Source organism: Lissotriton helveticus, chromosome 1_1 (assembly GCF_964261635.1).
Source record: "Lissotriton helveticus chromosome 1_1, aLisHel1.1, whole genome shotgun sequence".
NCBI lineage: Eukaryota > Metazoa > Chordata > Amphibia > Caudata > Salamandridae > Lissotriton > Lissotriton helveticus.
This window is the reverse complement of record NC_136057.1, coordinates 1,595,141,371-1,595,160,728: the sequence shown is the minus strand read 5'-3', so window position 1 is coordinate 1,595,160,728 and position 19,358 is coordinate 1,595,141,371. Positions and strand designations below refer to the sequence as shown.

The window sequence follows — 19,358 nt, the reverse complement described above, 5'->3', positions numbered from 1 at the left end:
GTGTGTGACGTGCAAGGTGTTGGTTGGGTGGGGTGGGGTGTGCAGGTGTGTGGTGTGTAGGGATGGTGTTGTGGGGGTTTGTGTGGTGGGTGTGTTTGTGTGCAGGTTGTATGTGTGTTTATGTGTGTCTGCTGTTAGTGGTATTCTGCCTCTTGCTTGCAGCTATGCTGTGATGCAAAGGATTGTGGTAATGGGAGGGATTCATTTTATACTCTGTGTGGTGGTTGTGTCCCAATGGTTGTTGCCAGTCAGGTGTTCTGTGGGTGTGGTGACTTGGATGCATATTTCGGTGCTTGGGGGGGTGTCATTGGGGCGTGTAGTTGTTGGGGGTGGGTGTTTCAGGTGGGTGGGTGTCCTGTTTAGTGTGTTTTCTATTTACTTCCATCCGCCATTTTGTGATCGGTTTGACGGCAGGGATGTTGTTCGTTTGGTCCTTCCGCAGTCATGCTCGGTTTGTCGATGCATTGTTTCCGCTGCGATCGAGGAAGGTGGTGAGTTCCGTTGGACTGGCGGCGTTATCCTAATCGTGTGGCCGGACCCGCTGCAGGTATTGCGGCGGTTGGGCCTGTTCCTGCGGTCTTGTTCCACCGCGGCGGAGGGTGTTTCTTTGGTACCGTCCGCTTACGGGGGTCTTTGGTGTGATCCATCCGCCGCGGACGGTGTTTGATGTGTTCCGTCCGCCGCGGACGGTGTTTGATGTGATCCGTCCGCCACGGTCGGTGTTTCTTGACATAAATATCCTAATCGCAACCGTGGATTATCCGCGGTGCGGTCGGGAGTGTTTTTGCCGCGACCATGGCGGACGGGACACATTTCTGTCCGCCATCCTAATAGGCCCCTAAGTTTCAATAAATTCGAGTACTGGAGCAGTGAATAGTTCATGTACCTTGCAATCCGGCATCCGGATGTTCACTAATTATTGATCAAAATCCCGGGAAACGTGGTTGTGACGTATCCGCCCAAGTTCAAAACGTCCTATTCAAAACGCGGTGCTGTTTGAAAATAAAGGACCATTTGTCATAAATACTGCTATTCTTTCACTCTATTCTGATAGACAGTTACCCCCAATTTTCTAATAGTTTTACCTTATTAAAATCTTTCCGCTGTTCTGTTTCTCGATAAAATCCTATTTTTTTCTCATATGTGGCCCGGAGTATGCGTTGCTCGGAATAGTAGGTTAATCTAAACAAGAAATGGATTGGGTAAGTTATCGTATTTCGGACCCCATTCCCACTCGTCCTTTTTAGAGGCGTCAAATAGGACCTGTGCCTACCTTATTTCAGGACCCAATATTCCTGCACGCCAGCGTTCTGTATCCGGCGTACTCGATGGGGTCAGACTGCCCTGTGACCGTGTTATATATCTGCCCTGCTCTAATAGGACCTCAGGTGCACGTGATTTACGTCTCTGTCACGCCTCCGTTGACTCTCGTCTCAGGCGCCTGTTCATTGGTTCACCCACCCACGTGAGTGCGATGTGTGGGGGTAGACTGTTATTGGCCTATTGATTAGTCCCTGGGGCATTTGGGTCATATCCTGCTCGGCGATTAGTTGAAATACACCGAGAAAGTTGTACTATTCAATATTCCTTTATTCAGTCGGTTGCTATAACAACGGCTGACATTGGAACTCCTTTCGTGAAATTACTAATGCGACATGCTAGTTGAATATCCTGTTGCCTAAGAGGTACTAAATGTGAACGGAATCCCGCAACAATAGGTCACAATCGCCTCTCAGTGTTGCCAGGATGTCAAAGAATAGCCTACATACATAACCTGATCGACACAATATATATATATTCCTTAAAGGACACACATTGTGTATTCTTCCATACCTGCCTATATCTAAGAATTATTCACATCTGTATGATTTTAACCGAATCCTCCCTCGAATTAAGGCCCTTTTCCACTGTGTTTAAATGACAGATAAACCACTGCTCTCTTCTTTTTCTTTTGTGGTCGATATCCCCTCCTCGCCTGTCAATTGTTATTTTTTTCAAGGATGTACCAACTCAAGTTTTCACAATTGTGATTTTCCTTATTGAAGTGCTCTGTGAGCGGGGCATTTAGCTTATTTGTTCTAATTGAGGACTTATGCTCAAGGATACGTGTGCGTAACTCGCGGCTAGTTTCGCCCACGTACCCGAGACCACAAGGACAAATCCAATTGCAGAAACCACTCTTCTCCTTCAGAAGGAATAAAACAATACGAAACTCCTTAGTGAGAACATACAGAGGTTCAGAAAACAAACAAAACACCTTGAGTGGAGATTCTGCCAAGGGAAACTACAAATGTGGAACATGTTCCATTTGCCCATATTGTCTGGAAAGCAAGGAAATAACCTTCGCAGGGAAAGAATTAGTGGCTGCCACACTTAATAACTGTAGAACTAAAAATGTGGTGTATCTGATTATTTGTCCTTGTGGTCTCGGGTACGTGGGCGAAACTAGCCGCGAGTTGCGCACACGTATCCTTGAGCATAAGTCCTCAATTAGAACAAATAAGCTAAATGCCCCGCTCACAGAGCACTTCAATAAGGAAAATCACAATTGTGAAAACTTGTGTTGGTACATCTTTGAAAAAATAACAATTGACAGACGAGGAGAGGATATCGACCACAAAAGAAAAAGAAGAGAGCAGTGGTTTATCTGTCATTTAAACACAGTGGAAAAGGGCCTTAATTCAAGGGAGGATTGGGTTAAAATCATACAGATGTGAATAATTCTTAGATATAGGCAGGTATGGAAGAATACACAATGTGTGTCCTTTAAGGAATATATATTGTGTCGATCAGGTTATGTATGTAGGCTATACTTTGACATCCTGGCAACACTGAGAGGCAAATGTGACCTATTGTTGCGGGGTTCCTTTTACATTTAGTACCTCTTAGGCAACAGGATATTCAACTAGCATGTCGCATTAGTAATTTACTCGAAAGGAGTTCCAATGTCAGCCGTTGTTATAGCAACCGAATGAATAAAAGAATATTGAATAGTACAACTTTCTCGGTGTATTTCAACTAATCACCGAGCAGGATTTGACCCAAATGCCCCAGGGACCAATCAATAGGCCAGTAACAGTCTAACCCCCAAACATCGCACTCACGTGGGTCGGTGAACCAATGAGCAGGCACGCGAGACGAGAGTCAACGGAGGCGTGACAGAGACGTAAATCACGTGCACCTGAGGTCCTCTTAGAGCAGGGCAGATATATAACCCGGCCACAGGGCAGTCTGACCCCATTGAGTAAGCCGGAGTCAGAACGCTGGCGTGCAGGAATATTGGGTCCTGAAATAAGGTAGACACAGGTCCTATTTGACGCCTCTAAAAAGGACAAGTGGGAATGGGGTCCGAAATACAATAGCTTACCCAATCCATTTCTTGTTTAGAATAACCTACTATTCCGAGCAACGCATACTCCGGGCCACATATGAGAAAAAAATAGGATTTTATCGAGAAACAGAACAGCGGAACGATTTTAATAAGGTAAAACTATAAGAAAATTGGGGGATAACTATCTATCAGAATAGAGTGAAAGAATAGCAGTATTTATGACAAATTGCCCTTTATTTTCAAACAGCACTGCGTTTTGAATAGGACATTTTGAACTTGGGCGGGTACGTCTCAACCATGTTTCCCGGGATTTTGATCAATAATTAGTGAACATCCGGATGCCGGATTGCAAGGTACATGAACTATTCACTGCTCCAGTACTCAAATTTATTGAAACTTAACTCCCAATAAGGTTAGCCCATCTAATATAAAGGCTGTGTTTCCATATCCTATTCAGGGGGACTTTTAAAATAGGTTTATACCCGTGGTAGCAAATACAAAGCACGAAGAAAGAGCGAATATACGGTAGAACCAGCCTACAGGGTCACCGTCAGGGTCATGAAGGCCTCCATATAAAGGTGAGCATGAGCATATAGAAGTTAACTAGATATACCAACAAAGTTTAGAATAGTAATTACAAGCTGACAGGGGCCTAGGATACTGTTCAACACTGTATAGTAAATCCAGTAAAATGCCAATACTGCTTTAAGAGGGAAACTGAAAAGGAATAGCACAATACTAGATATCTAAATTCAGAGTTTACAATGTAAACTAGGATGACACACTTATGGGTACTAACAAATGTAATCAGATATCAGCTAGATGTCACGTGAATCACAATAGTTGTGTCTAAACTTTGAGACTGTGGAGCCTAAATGTTAAGTCTAGCTTTTTGTATACGTGTGTAACATTGAAATTGATTTTATATGAGGATAAAAAGTAGAATAGAGGGTTGAAGTCTAAAAATGTCATCAGTGACAAAATTATGCTGATAAATTGAAATGTAAAGAGGATGTCATGTTTTAAAAACTTTGGACCACTGTCATGAATTATTAATGAAAGAGAAGAGTGCTAGCATTAAGCATTAGATCTGGGTAGCACAATATGTAGATATACACAGTATAACAATAGATAATGAAATAATTGAATGTATTTATATTTGTTTTTAGGAATAATCATTGAACACATTGGGGACAACCAAATGTATTATTTGTCTTGAAAAAGGTGGTATTAAATTAAGAGAAACCGCTGAAACGCGTCGACGCAGAAGAAAGGCACAATTGAAAAAGAGAGCCATAAGGAGGGTGCAAATATTAAGTTTGAAGTATTGACCAGTGGCACTCAATATCAATGTGCAAACTAATTAGACAAGGTTGAGGTCTTCTTTATGTTGTCTCATTGTCCAGATTATGCAGGTCATAATCAATGTATATTTTTTAATGTAAAATAGGTGAACATTTGTGCACCTTTGCCCCCTTTTTAATGTTTGTAAAGAATTGTTTATGTATATGTATTTTCTGTTTCAAATAATTTGTTGTTATTGCTTGTATGGTCGTCTAGGTCTATGAAGCCATACTTTTAGAAATGCCAAGAGGCAGATAAATAAAGACATATGGTTTTTAATTAACAACACTTCTCTCGTTGGTGTGCTAACACTGTATATTCAGTGAATCACAGTTTGTTTGAGTGGAAATTCATTGAGCATTGCATGCAGCACAGTGAGCATTTTAATCAAGGGAACATCCTTTTTGTTTCTGTCTACCACCACTACCATCCCCACTCATAGGGGGCAGGATGCCTACCACCATCCCCACTCATAGAGGCCTGGATGCCTACCACTACCACCACTCACAGGGAGCTGGATGCCTTCCACTACTACCATCCCCACTCATAGGGGGCAGGATGCCTATCACTACTACCATCCACACTCATAGGGGGCAGGATGGCTACCACTACTACCATCCACACTCATAGGGGGCTGGTGCCTACCACTACTACCATCCACACTCATAGGGGGCAGGATGCCTACCACTACCACTACCCCCACTCACAGGGGGCTGGATGCCTACCACTACTACCATCCCCACTCATAGGGGGCAGGATGCCTATCACTACTCCCATCCTCACTCATAGGGGGCAGGATGCCTACCACTACTACCATCCCCACTCATAGGGGGCTGGATGCCTACCACTAATACCATTCCCACTCATAAGGGGCAGGATGCCTACCACCACTACCATCCCCACTCATAGGGGGCAGGATGCGTATCACTACTACCATCCCCACTCATAGGGGGCAGGATGCCTACCACTACTACCATCCCCACTCATAGGGGGCAGGATGCCTACCCCTACTACCATCCCCACTTATAGGGGGCAGGATGCCCACCACCACTAGCAGTACACACACACAGGATGTGTGATGCATAACACCACCGCCCTCCCCACACACATGGAAATAAAGCAACCCCCCATCATGTCATAAGTGTATTACCTGTATCAAAATTCCCACAACATTGAAACTGATAAGGAACACACAATGTGAATCACATCACATGTGTGAGCCAAAAGCTGGCTGTGGGATTCACAATTCAAACATGACATGCACACTGTGGCAATGGGGTCTAAGCCCCATCATTACAGTGAGCAAAAGGTGATAGTAGGGTTCAAAGTTACAGGAGTCCATGATCACTGTGGTAATGGGGGTCTAAGCCCACCATCATTACAGTGAGCAAAAGGTGATAGTGGGGTTCAAAACTACAGCAGTCCATGGTTACTATGGTAATGGGGTCTAAGCCCCCCATCATTACAGTGACCAAAATGTAAGTGTTGGAATGGGAAAGATGCAACTGGCAAGCAGCATGAATGATTACTGGTAACAATACCACAATCACATTTGTGGCAAAGTAGAAGTTGTGTCCCATCCTGACACAGCAGTGGTCAGGCAAAGGTTGCACTGCAACAGAAACACCCCCTGCCATTTGCACACACGCATCGCACATGGGGTCTCACAATGCAGACAATGTACAATAGGGCAAAGTCACACACCATGGCAGCAATGGGACATACCAAACAGGAGGAATGTGCACACTGATGAGGCAAGAGTCCCAGGGACAGTAGGGAAGAACCTACAAACAACACACACCCAATAGCAAACAATACACATACCAACTCAGTGCTGGGTATGCACAAACACAGCCAGGCAGTTCCACACCCACACTGCATATCAGACACAACATGTGTGTGCAACTACCCACAGGCTAGTACACAACACATGAGGGGGTCTGAACTCTAATGACACAGACTCCCACATAGTGCCATGAACAAGTGAACATCCCCCGGGCACCCCTTTGTGGTCAGTCATGCATTGTTAGATGAGTGGGATCTCATCAGAATAATGTGACACAAGCTGTGCGGAACAGCATCCAACACAGCAAGGGACACAACCACCACAGCACGACCCTCAGGAAACCCACAATTTGGTGACACCAGCCTGCATGCAACTCTCTCTGTGATGACAAATGTAGATGTGGCACATACTGTGAAGCACAGTCACCTGAGCACACAGGGTCATGAGTCCAGACCAACAAACGTACATCACACAAACAGAAACCACAAGGCATGGCCTGTAAGCAAAGTCCAAAATGGAGTCTTGGGCCTACCTAAAACACAGCTCAAATTTGGACACTCCAAACACCACACACCTGGATCTGTACCAATGTGCATCAGGGAAGCACACATGGACTGGTGACACTGCACATGCACGCATGACTAACCCTGGGGTGGGGGGGGGATCCAACTTACCCACCATTCATCTCACGTGCCCAGGAGACAACCTTTGTGAATGTCTGACACAATGCACAGTATGTGGTACATGGCCATTATCCGAAATGTAGCATACACCTTGAAATCCCAGACACAGTCCCACACCAATCAAGAACACAAGGAGACCCATGATGAACACATGCTGACACCTCACAACATTGCATCACTGGACATGAGGAGTGGGAGCAGTCACACACACATATACGTGTCACAATCACTGAAAGATACCACATTGCCACAACAATATGATGGCGGTAACACAAATGGGACTTGGAGACCCCTGAATTTGTCCCACGTGCGTTTGCCCACATCCCACGACCTCTCAACAAAAATACTGAGTGATGACACTCTGATGACCAGTAGTTTGACATGCACCCACATCCAAGACAACCCGAGGCAGAGATGTTGAATTATCAATGGACAACTCATCAAGCACCACAAACTGGGACATCTCAAGGGGATACAGGCGTGTAGGAAAAGGGAAGGGAACACACACAGACATGTTCACACAACAAACACCATGGGCTCAGGCAATGCCACGGAATAGCACACTCCCATGATGTGACTACACTCCTTTGGAATGGAAACTGTGCCAAACGTTGTGTCTGCAGGGCTCGGTCATGTCAGCATAACATGTGGTCAGTGAGCCAACAATAACACCACAATGAAGGCTCTGGTCACATCAGCCTGTGTACAGGAGTGGCTCTTAAGTCACCTGCACATACTCAGCACACATGTAGAGCAAGTTGCACTGATTACACAGTTGACTACTACACCATTGATGCGCAGACCTGCATGTCCACTGGAGACCCCCTCAGACTGTTACACAGGATGGCATGGATACCAACCAGAATAGGACACAACTCCCACAGAACACATGGAGTACATCACATCAACACTTCAGTTTCTTCCTCTGATAAACACTATTACAACTGCAAGTTTGAGATATTCATCATCAACATCATGTATATCTAAAGCAAAACCACCAGATGACAAAGAATAAACTTTAATCAGCAATTCTGGAAGAGAAACGTGCATTCCTGAAAATACAAAGGCCAATGACCAGTCCATTAGTAAAGTCCAAACAGGGGGACATGGGACAAGTTGGCACCCATTGCTTGCCTGCACTGCTACAGCCAGGGGACATCTCCCCTTGGAGGGGCACACATAGGGGCAGGCCAGGCACCGCAGGGACAGGATCAGAGGATAGCAGAATGAGGCAGGGGAGGGGTGGTGGGTGCAGGGGGGTCACTGGCAACTGCAGTTGAGGTGTCTGAATAGTGGGCTCATTAACCACTGCAGGGCTCAAGTCAGGAGTGGTCGATGCCGGCATTACTGTAGGGCATGACTCAGATGTGGTGGGTGCCGGCACCACTGCAGTGGGCTGGTCAGACGGGGTTGTTGCGGCCTCCACTGCAGTGTCTAACTCCACAGGAGTGGAAGGGGGTGCAGATGAGATGGGCAGGACAGAGGGGGGGGACATGGCCTCCACACCAGTGGCACTAACAGGCTGAGCATCTGGGGTGGGTGTGGATGTGCATGTGCCGGGGAGAGGGGTGGATTAATTTGGGGATGTGATATGGGTTTGTGGGGGAATCTGGAGCAGGGTGTTGCGGGGGAACCTGCGGAGTGGTGGGCCGGGGGCTGGAGGACGGAGACAGTGTGGTGGAGCTACGTGGTGGTGCTACTCCTGCTCCGGGTGGACTTGGGAGTAGGGGCCTCAGTCTGCATGTGCCTGGTGGAGGGGGTCCGGGTGTGAGGGGCAGTCCCCTCTGTGCTTGCTGACTGCCTCTTCCTCTTGTGAGTCTTATCTGATGGGTCGGTGGGGAAGAGGCCAAGGTCAAAGAGGAAGAGCTGCTGGGAGGTGGGTGTTGCAGGTGAGGCAAGGGAAGGGGTTTTGGAGGCAGAGGTATCTGAGGGCTGCGGAGTGCTTGTGGATGCCTGTGTGTGTGTCTGCTCCCCATCGCCTGTGAGTGAGGTATCAGTCCCCTGACTGCTTGCGTGTACTTTTTGATCGTGGCTTGTGTGTCTGTGTGCTGCCTGTGTCTGTGGTGGTGCGTGTTTGTGCCGGTGTGTGTGTGCTTGGGACAGGTAGGGTAGTGGGGATTGACGATGTGGCAGAGGTAGGAGGGGTGAAGGACTGTTGGAGAAGGGACACTGCTGCCATCAGTGAGGAGTCCATGGACTGCTTGGTCCGCTGTAGGGGAAACATGCTAGAAGAGATGCCCTCCATGAACAACAGCAGTGGTGTCAACAGACTGGTGTGTGCATGGAGGACACTCAGCATAGATGTCTGCCCTACATGGATCTGCTTAAGCAAGTCCACAGACTCCACACTCAGGGCAGCAGGGGAGATAGAGGCAGGGGGTGCGGTGCCTGGTTGCAAAGGAGATATGGTCCCTGACATGGGACCCTCCACGGACCTCTGGGATTGGAGCAGATGGGAGGGTGGTGATGGTGGTGGTGGTGGCGGGAACAGATCTGCTTGATGGTGTCTGCTGACTGCTGGCACACGACTCCACAAGGGGGTCATTATCCGACGAGCTGTGTTCCTCAGCTGAGGTGGATGGCGCTGAGGTCTCATTGGTGTGGTTCCCCTTACCCTCCGTGCCACTGGGCTCCTCAGACTCCTTGGCGGATGGACCAGTCTGGCTCTGCTCCTCCTCCTGGTCCGTGGAGCTTCCTCCCGTGTGGCTGTAGATATATCTGTAAATAAGCAGGAGAAACAGACCCCCATCAGTCACCTGTATTGACCTGACACACCACAGTAAGTACAGCACATCTCAGAGCAAGCCTTCCCATGATGTGCTAATGGTACAAGCACCTATGTGAACAAGACACTTGACGGTCTGCCACTCCAATACTCCCCTCATTTCCCTCATATCCATGGAGACATCTATCTGGTGCATGTAGGAGGCCAACAATCATTTGTGCACATATGCACCACATAGACAGTTGGTGGACATGCAAGATAACACATTGAAATGTGTCACTCCACACACATGCCATCCCCTGCCAATGACTCTCTACATGTGTCTGGAAAAGTGATGGGCAGAGTCTATGTCGATATGCGGAATATGCTTCCATCACCAGACACAATTATTTATTCATGTCATGATAGTCAATGCGACAATGGAGTTCATGCAGGACAGCTGACACACGTTCGCTAGTTGAATGCCATGGCACAGGCCTGTCTGGTAAGTCAGTCTTTACTGTCTCCTGTCACAGGGGCAGTGCATCCACACAACAACTGTGTAACAATCAAAGGTCTTTGGGGAATGCAAGCTCTGTAGATGTCAAGTGCACATGTTCACCCTCTGTCACCCACATCATGAGGACTCAGACGATCACACATCAAACAAATTAGACATTTCCGTGACTGAAAAAAACAATCCCTACACATGGGCACTTCACAGTCTGATGAGACTCAACAAAATCAGCCTGCATCGCAATGTCGCATGCACAATTATGCACAGTCAAGGGGTGACACTCCTATGTATGAACCAATGTGCAGGTCCTATAGTCACACCTCAGATGGCTGCCCACCCCAAACTGTTAAAACACCCCAGGAGTCCACTTTGCAGGGCCAAACCACAATGACACAGAGGCAGACACATGAGTGCTCTTTTCACAATGCCCAATATGTGGGCTGACACATGGGAGTGGAAAAACATAGAGCATTTGATGGCTGGAGTAGGCATTACTGTCCTTGCCCATGTGCAACATGGTATTACCCTGAACACTAGGCAGGTGGCTATGCATGTGTGACACACATGAAGTACCTATGTCAGAGTCTCCAACATTGGTCTCACGGGCATCATGGTTGTGTGGCAAATACCCTACACATGTGGTGACTCAGAGCAGCAATTGGAACACATATTGATGGCACACACAGAGTACATGTCAGATCACAGGCATTGTGTGAGCAATTGTACCACCCATTAAGCCAACAACAAAGTTACGGCCGGTAACGGATGCTGCCCCCAACTTTTACCTCAGGTAACTAAAAAGACACAGTACCCAAGTGACCTGAGTAACTGGCTCTTAGGGCCACATCTGTGTATGAGATGAGGAGGGGGCATGTCACAAGTGAGGGACATGAGTCCTGGACTACAAGACAGACTTATTGTGGAAGTGTAAGCAGGCTAAAGGAGAGCAAAGAGCATGTGAGACATAGTTCCCTGAAAAGGCTAGCACTTACCCCCTCCTTGCTGCTGTCTGGCCTTCAGCTGCCCATCCAGGTCAGGGAGGACCACCACCAGAATCCGGAGCATGTGGTGGGTCAGGGTCCGGTGTCCGCCCCTCCTGCGAGGAGGTGACAGCTTCAACTGGAACCTTGCGATCCTCCGGGTCCAGCCGCTAAGGTCCTGCCACCTCTTCTGGCAGTTGCGGATCCGGCATTTATAGACCCCCTCATATCTGACTGCCCGGGCGATGGTCAACCAGATATCCTGCTTCTGGTGGGCATCAACCTGTGAGGATGACAAAGTGAAAAGGCCATAAGTAGACATGCAAAATATTGGTGCATTACACAGTTTTATTTACAGATCTCAACCACAGAGGCCTATGATGGACACAGGTAGTGCAACTATAGCTTGAACAGTTGTCCAGAAGTTACAACATGGAAACATAGCCTGGGATGAAAAAGATGCACTGTAACTGCACTGTAACTGTTCAGTGCATGTAACTACATACTTTGGAGGTGGAAACTACTCAGTGAGCATGCTAGCCACTGGTGTACACACTGCTAGTACTGCTAGTTAACCATTAAGAAAAATGGGGTGACCCCTAAGGCATGGACCTGGGTATATAATGATACAGAAAAAACAATGGTCCTAAACCTGTTAATTATGATAGTTGACTAAGTCAATTATATTCCCACAGTTTCTCATATATGTAGAGCAACTACAAACAGTCTGCTCCAATGTACTCAAGTTGCTTACTACCACAAGATAAACCTACACCACGGTTAGAGAAAATACTTTTAATTTAGTTTTTCATTTTTTGGCAGTTCATTTTTTACACAATATATCATTTTAGAATAGATAAAAACAGAGTGGTTGCCCAAAAAGAGCGTGCAAAGAAAGGCGTGATCAGAGGTGTGAAATAGATAAACAGAAAGGAAAATTCACAATAGTGGTCAGAAAATATTCACATTATTCAACAAGCAATATTGGACATATAATTTGCCATATTGAATACCTGGCCAAACCTTTTTAACTTGTTCAATCAAAAACAATATTGCATCCAGACATATAAGTCCTAGGGTTTTTTTGCACTATATACAAAGTTTTTTAATAGTTGGTCCAAGGTTATATAAAAGTAGCGTCGACGTAGGTGACACATATGTCCATACACAACAGCACACGCATCAAGTACTTGTATCTCGTCATGACATCGCATGTGATGTTGTGTATGGTCAATGCAACATAGGTGTGGGGACTGACAATTTTTCTTTGCTCACCTATGTGTTGCAGGGCACCAGCTGTCCATAGACCGTTCCCTGACCTTGAAACCATGGTGGAACGTGACTGCATCCGTCGGTACTGCTTCACCAGGCCGCTGATTGAGGAATTGGTGGGGCGGTTGGACCCACATTTGCAACCTTGCCGGACATACCCAACAGCACTGACCCCCAAGGTGAAGGTGATGGCAGCTCTACACTTCTTTGCCACCGGTACCTTTCAACACCCCTGAACTTCATATCTTCAAGACTTGGTGATTGTGCGGCCACTGCCACGTGGGTTTGCCCTGCATCTGTTGTGGAGTCAATCTGTTTCAAATGTGTAATAAACCGGTGCTACACTTTTGGGATGTGCGTTGTTTGTCTTCACACATCTGCCTGGCATTTGCTTACTGCACCTGTGTGCTAGTTAACACTGAATCTGGATAGGTGTTGTATGTGTGTGTTCAACTGTATTTCCTGGCAACATCAGTGTAAGAGATGAGTCAAATGGGCATGGAGTGTATGTGTTGACCTAGTGGTGAACTAGTGGTGTGTCTCCCTCATATGTGTCACATCATCCTTACCCACATGACGGTGTTTACAGTGCTGTAGCAGTTAGCATGCACAGTGTCATCTAGCAGATCATCTTCTCCATGACACAAACCATGTTGGAATCACAACAGAGGCAAGCATTGTTTATTAGTGAGTTTATTAACATGCATGGGTGAGGAAAGTGCACGGGATGGTGGGTGCTGTACAATGGTTTGGAATCCAAAGTTCACAGATGAGTAGGAAGTGTTGGTAGATGAAATGTCCAGAGTAAAGTCTACAGTCATCTGATACATCAGACCAACTGAAACCCTCCATGTCATGTGGGAGAGTTGAGTAGTATTCGACAAGGTGAACAGTTTGCACACAAAGGAAAAGTTCCAGAACAGGTGTTGGGTTCCTGGGGGATGTACATGGCCATCTTTGTCTCACTTGCCCTTCTTCGGACGACCCCTCTTCTTCCTGGGGGACCCTCAAGTGCAGGCTGCTGCAGTGCAGAGGAATCTCAGCCAGAGTCATCCTCCCTCCCTGTGGCAGTTGCAGATATTGCGGCACCAGATGTTGTGGGCACACAGTGAGGTGTGGATATGTTGATGCTAATCTGGCAGAGGCATATCAATATGTCCCTATGCACCGCTGTCAGTTCTTCCAATGTGTCCCACTTGGACTCCTTGTGAGACATGTGTGTCTCCACGAATATTGAGGGTAGAACACACTATCCTCTAGGCTGAGCACTCATTAACGAAGAAAACTTGTTTCTACTCCAATTTTTACAAGTTCATCAAATTTATTTACGTAGTTCAAATCATGACGATGATTATGTGTTCATGAGTCAAAATCCAAAATGAACATAATCCAATGTTTGTATCATCGTTAACAGATTCTCATGGAAACTTCCATTCACCCAATGCATTTCGGGTCCATAACACAAATGACCCTTCGTCAGGGGTCTGAAAATTAAGCGCAAACAGGACCAAATTAGTCACTCGCAAAATACATGGCATTATATCACAGTGTCATTCAAACATTACACATTTAACTATAAACCAGACTTCTAGGAAATCGTCTCGCTGCTCTGTTGCGCATTAACCTCTATCGCTACCAGAAACCTGGTTCTCTCACTTACGAGTAACAGGACGCGATGGCGTCTTCCCGCCTGAGATTCAAATTCCGTCTGTGTAAACGAAGGTCTGAGTCGCTAGGTATTAAATCACGTGATCGGGCCCGCAGCCAATCACGGCACAGTGCCACCGATCACGTGAGAAACCTACTCCGTTTTTTTAACAAATGATGCAGTTTGAATATCATAGCTTTAACACCTTGTGTGTTGTTGTTAACAACTACTATACAGATTGCTCTTAAGTCAAACAATTAAATTACAAAATCATATATTCAGGGGATCAGAAAATATCAAAAGTCAATGCTATTGTTCATAGAAAACATGCGTGTTCAATTCGATCATTGAGCCCGGTGGGCTGGGTTGAGTTCAACTTTTTTATCCAATAGAATTCTGCCCTTAATCTCTGCTTCATGGGATCCATGTCAGGGCGTTGCAGGATTCTCTCGATCACCATGAATTTTAATTGGGAAATTTGGTGGCCCATTTCTTTCCAATGTCTTGCCAACACAGACTTTACATTGCTCAATCTGATATTGCTTTTGTGCTCTGTAATGCGAACCTTAATCTTTCGTTCTGTTTGTCCAATGTAAATTTTGCCACATGGACATTTGATGAGATATATACAATTGGCTGTGTCACATGTGCTCGAGTGATACAAGTTCATAGGGTAACCTTTTGTTGGATGATTAATAGTACTCCCTGTTATAACATTGTTGCAATGAATGCAGTTCAAACATTTCGACATGCCTTTCCAAATCATTTTGGGTTTCATCGGACTGTTCAACAATTCTTTCAGGTTTCTAGACCTTTGGAAAGCAAACGTAATTTTCTTATCAAATAACATGTTGAGATCTGGTCATTTGTGTTATGGACCCGAAATGCATTGGGTGAATGGAAGTTTCCATGAGAATCTGTTAACGATGATACAAACATTGGATTATGTTCATTTTGGATTTTGACTCATGAACACATAATCATCGTCATGATTTGAACTACGTAAATAAATTTGATGAACTTGTAAAAATTGGAGTAGAAACAAGTTTTCTTCGTTAATGAGTGCTCAGCCTAGAGGATAGTGTGTTCTACCCTCAATATTCGTTGATATTTGAAGGCACGTGTAGACTACGCGCGACGACTTTGAGCACCACCCTAAAATAAATCTGATACCACTCAGAAAGTGAGTGCACCGGGATAACATTGTGTTTTGATACATGTGTGTCTCCACACAGGACATTTGGTAGTCCAAGCGGGCATGATGGGCAGCCTGCTGCTGTTGAATGTCCTTGAAGATCCCACAACCTGGGTGACCTTTCCGGTGGTAACCTGGAACGAATCGACAATGCGTACCAGTTGGGGTCATCATGCAGTCCAGACCCCTCTGCAAGGCGTGACCTCTGCCTACCACCCTTCCCACCACCCCTAGCCACACGGGCAGGACCTGCGGTGGCATGCACAGATGACCCTGGGCCCCCCTGGGAGTCGGTCCGGTTGTTGGTGTCCGTTGCTTCCCGGGTGGCCTGGGTCCCTCTGCTGGTGGAATCCTATGTCCGTGGTCTGCCAGTGTCAGCGGGGGTGGTGTGTCTGTTGCCAGATCTTGGGTGCAGGGGGTGCAGATGATGGTACTGCTGGGGCTGCATGACGACTCACACCGGAGGTGCCAGGTCCTTCGTCATCTGAAGAGGACAGAGACTGTTCCACACCAGAGAGCAGATGTTCCACCGGAGCCTGGGACTGGGACTCTTCTTCATTGGCTGATATGTCCTCAGCATCGGCTGTGTTGGAAAGAGACACACAATGTATGTAATGTATCTACAGGCATCCATGGTTCATACACATGACAGTTGTGACTGTACGTCAGGATGCATGCCCGTGCATTGCATTGTCCTAAGTTGTCACAGACAGAGGTTGATGTAGTTGTAGCACATTGTCCTGCCAACCTGAAACATTTCAATTTGCATGTGGAGGTGTGTGCATGCCCAGCTCATGTATTGATTGTGAGAAGTTAGCCTGGCATATGATGTCCACTAGTTCTAGTGGGCACCTTGTACCAGTCTAATCGACCCTTATTGATGGTGGTTGTAAAGTCAACCTTATAGAAACTATCATAGTGGTAGCATGAACCAGCAGTCTTCAGGCTAAGAATTCAGTAGGTGAGTTAAGCAAATTGTTTTACCCTATATAATCCCTTGAATACCAAATGAAAGGACACCACACAAGGTATATATCAAATATATATGTATTTAATCTAAACACAACCCCTCTGCACTCTTTATGAGGTCAGAGGTAAAAATACAATACAAGTCACACAGTTAATATACGATAAGTTGCACAGTATACGTTATGCCCTAGGGGCCGCACAAACCATATACTAAGAAAGTGATGTAAGTACCACGTGAGAGTTAGAAAGCAGGCCTAGGGCCTGTAGAATCGCTGGGGCTACACTAAGCAACCAAAGGTTAGGAAGTAGGAGACCCACGGGAGCCGCGTGCAGTGTCTAAACACAGGCGCGGGTTCCCATTGACTTTCTATGGAGTTCGTAAAAGTTACAAAGTTACAATTTAAGGACACTTCCTGATGGACTAGGATGGAACCCTTTTAAACTAGGACACTTCGAGAGTCAAGACCCACGGGAGCACCAGAGTACTCGTGTTACCTCACCCAGGGAAGCCGGGTGCATAGGTGTCTTTTCGTGTCGGGTTTCGTCGTCGTTTTCTATGGAGAGCTGCAAAGAAGTGCTGCAGGCGACCAGAGGAAAAGTGTTCGGGTGGATTCAAGGGTGGATCGGAGATGTGAAGAACCTAAAAGCAGAGGGGACAGAGTCTGGGTCACTAGCCAGTGACCAGGAAGGTACCAGGAAGGAACCAGGCGATGTTGGGTGCTTGAAGGTGAAGAAGGTGAGTTTGTCTCTTCAGCCACGAGGTCCAGGAGGCATCGACGATGACTAGGAGCTGGATTCAAGCTGTGTCACAATGGATCTAGATGACTGCAGCACCGGTATCCGGATTGGACCCAACAAGCCTTGGCAATCGCAACCCACGCAGGATGTCAAGATTGGCTCTGTTGCAGACCAGCAACATTTGTGGCACTTCTCCTTTTTAGAGAAGCTGGAGCAAGCCTGGAGCAACCAGGATCACAAGTTAGATTCACAATGGCATCTTCAGGGGGCTCACTAGCCAATGGGCAAGGAATCTGGGAAGACGCATCGAGCACAAATGTAAAGGCGGGCCCACGGGACACTCACGGAGTGTGGGGGTGTGAGCTTTGGTTCAAATTGTGCTCTGGGCTGGGGCTTCTTGTACCCCAATGCACAACTTAACGAGGCTTCAGGAAAGGAGTGCAGGTAGCGAATTGTAGGATGTCCAAGATGTCCGGTCCCACGTCTCTCGTGTCCGCCACAGGTCTCAGCTTTGCTGTGGATGTGGGACGGGGTCAGAGAAGTCTGAAAGTCTAGTTCTTGGTTGCAGAGTCTTCGGGTTCCGACAGGAGCCTTGAAACTGCAGACCGGCAAAGTTGCCTTTGGTGCCTGTTTGCACAGGGTGGTCACTCCTTGACCACAAGGGAGATGTCTTCCATCTTCCAGTCAGAATTGAATGTCGAAGGTCCAAGATATATCTTTCAAAGATTCGTCCAGGATAATCTAAAGTCCTGGGGACACAGCTCCTATACTTATACTAAGGATGGGGGCTGGATTACCTGACTATATCCCTCCTATGGATGGACCTGAGAAGGGGGTGGTTACACCCCTTTCCCTTTGCCCAGTTTCGCGCCAGAGCTGGGGCTGGAGTGCCCCAGCAACTGGTTTGAACCGGGCTATGCATGGAGCACCTTGTGTGCCCCAGGCAGTGTCTAGATGCATTCACTGAATGCAGCCCTCCCTGCCCCAATACACAAAACCCCTGTCTGGGGAGGTGCCAGCACCTCCATGGACAGGAAACCTATTGTCCAGGCCTTCCCTGCCGGAGTTTCGTCCAGCAGCCGGAGGTCACACTCGTGTCTGTGGCAGCAGCATCCCTTTTGTGATGCTGAGGCTCTGTTTAACTTTAACCAGGTAAAGCAGTAACTTACATGTCTTTTCCCTCTAGAAGGGTGAAATGCTACCCCCGCTGCCAGAATTGGTGGGGGGTGGTAGTATTCCAAAGTGTTTGACACCGTACACAACATGTTTTGATAAAGCCAAACCAAAGTTAGCATTAACTGCGAGGATTATAATGCACTTAAGAGTATATGGTATGGGTATATCATAGAACAGCTATAAGGAGTTGGTTCCGAAAGCTGCAGAGGGGCTCAGCTCATGCTAGGGCACCCGCTCACATAAAACCAAGCACTCTGCCTCCAGGATTGTCGAGGCCTACCATAGGAGTGGCTTATAGGTGTATATGTGTCTATATATAAAGGTAGATATAGGTATACTACATCTAAGTATGGGGTGATTACACCACCTTACCCAGGCTGTGTGAACAGACCTGTGGTGTTAGTTTGGAAGGCAAACCAGGGGTGTCACAATACATGCTGCAGCCCCTGGTAGGCCCAGGGTGCACCTATGCCCTGGGTACTTATGGTACACTATACAGGGGCTCACAAGGGTGACCCAGAAACCAATCTAGCATATACCTAAAGTACATGGAGTCCATTTTACAGAGAAAGCTGTTAATCTGGGGCCCTGACTAACAGGGTCCCAGGCCAACTAAGTTGAAAACCAGCAAAACACCAGGAAAAAAGTTGGGGTAACCATATAGTCAGATTCCACCTTCCTACATTGATTGACTGTACATGGCCTTTGCTACTCAAGGGCCATCACGTGCCTTACACAGGTGTGTCATCCATGTCCAAATTTGTCCTTTAACGGTGATATACGTGCAATTCCACTTTGGATATGTTTCTGGATTGGGGCATGTGTGTTGTCAGTGTTTGCAAGTCTTTGTGCTTCCCATCGGTGTGTGTGAACAACATGGTCAGAGTCCGGTTTGCCTGAGATCTCGTATATGGATCTGTGTTGTTGTCTGCGTTACTAGTTTATGTCTCATTTAAAATGAGTGGTGATGTTACCGTAGCTAATGATGCGGTTGCTGAGTTTAGTACGTGCAAGC

At 46.8% G+C, this 19,358-nt stretch overlaps 1 long non-coding RNA gene across 2 annotated transcripts; it reads left to right on the top strand.

Annotated features, from left to right (window-relative positions):
- Positions 1-3,203: 3,203 nt before the first annotated feature.
- Positions 3,204-12,964, top strand: LOC144773583 (uncharacterized). Of its 2 annotated transcripts, none has more exons than XR_013600016.1 (5): positions 3,204-3,296; positions 3,388-3,484; positions 3,579-3,684; positions 3,789-3,909; positions 12,634-12,964. It is a non-coding gene; the product is annotated as an uncharacterized LOC144773583 (long non-coding RNA). The 2 variants fall into 2 exon arrangements; XR_013600014.1 differs by lacking the exon at positions 12,634-12,964 and adding an exon at positions 4,501-5,168.
- Positions 12,965-19,358: the final 6,394 nt, after the last annotated feature.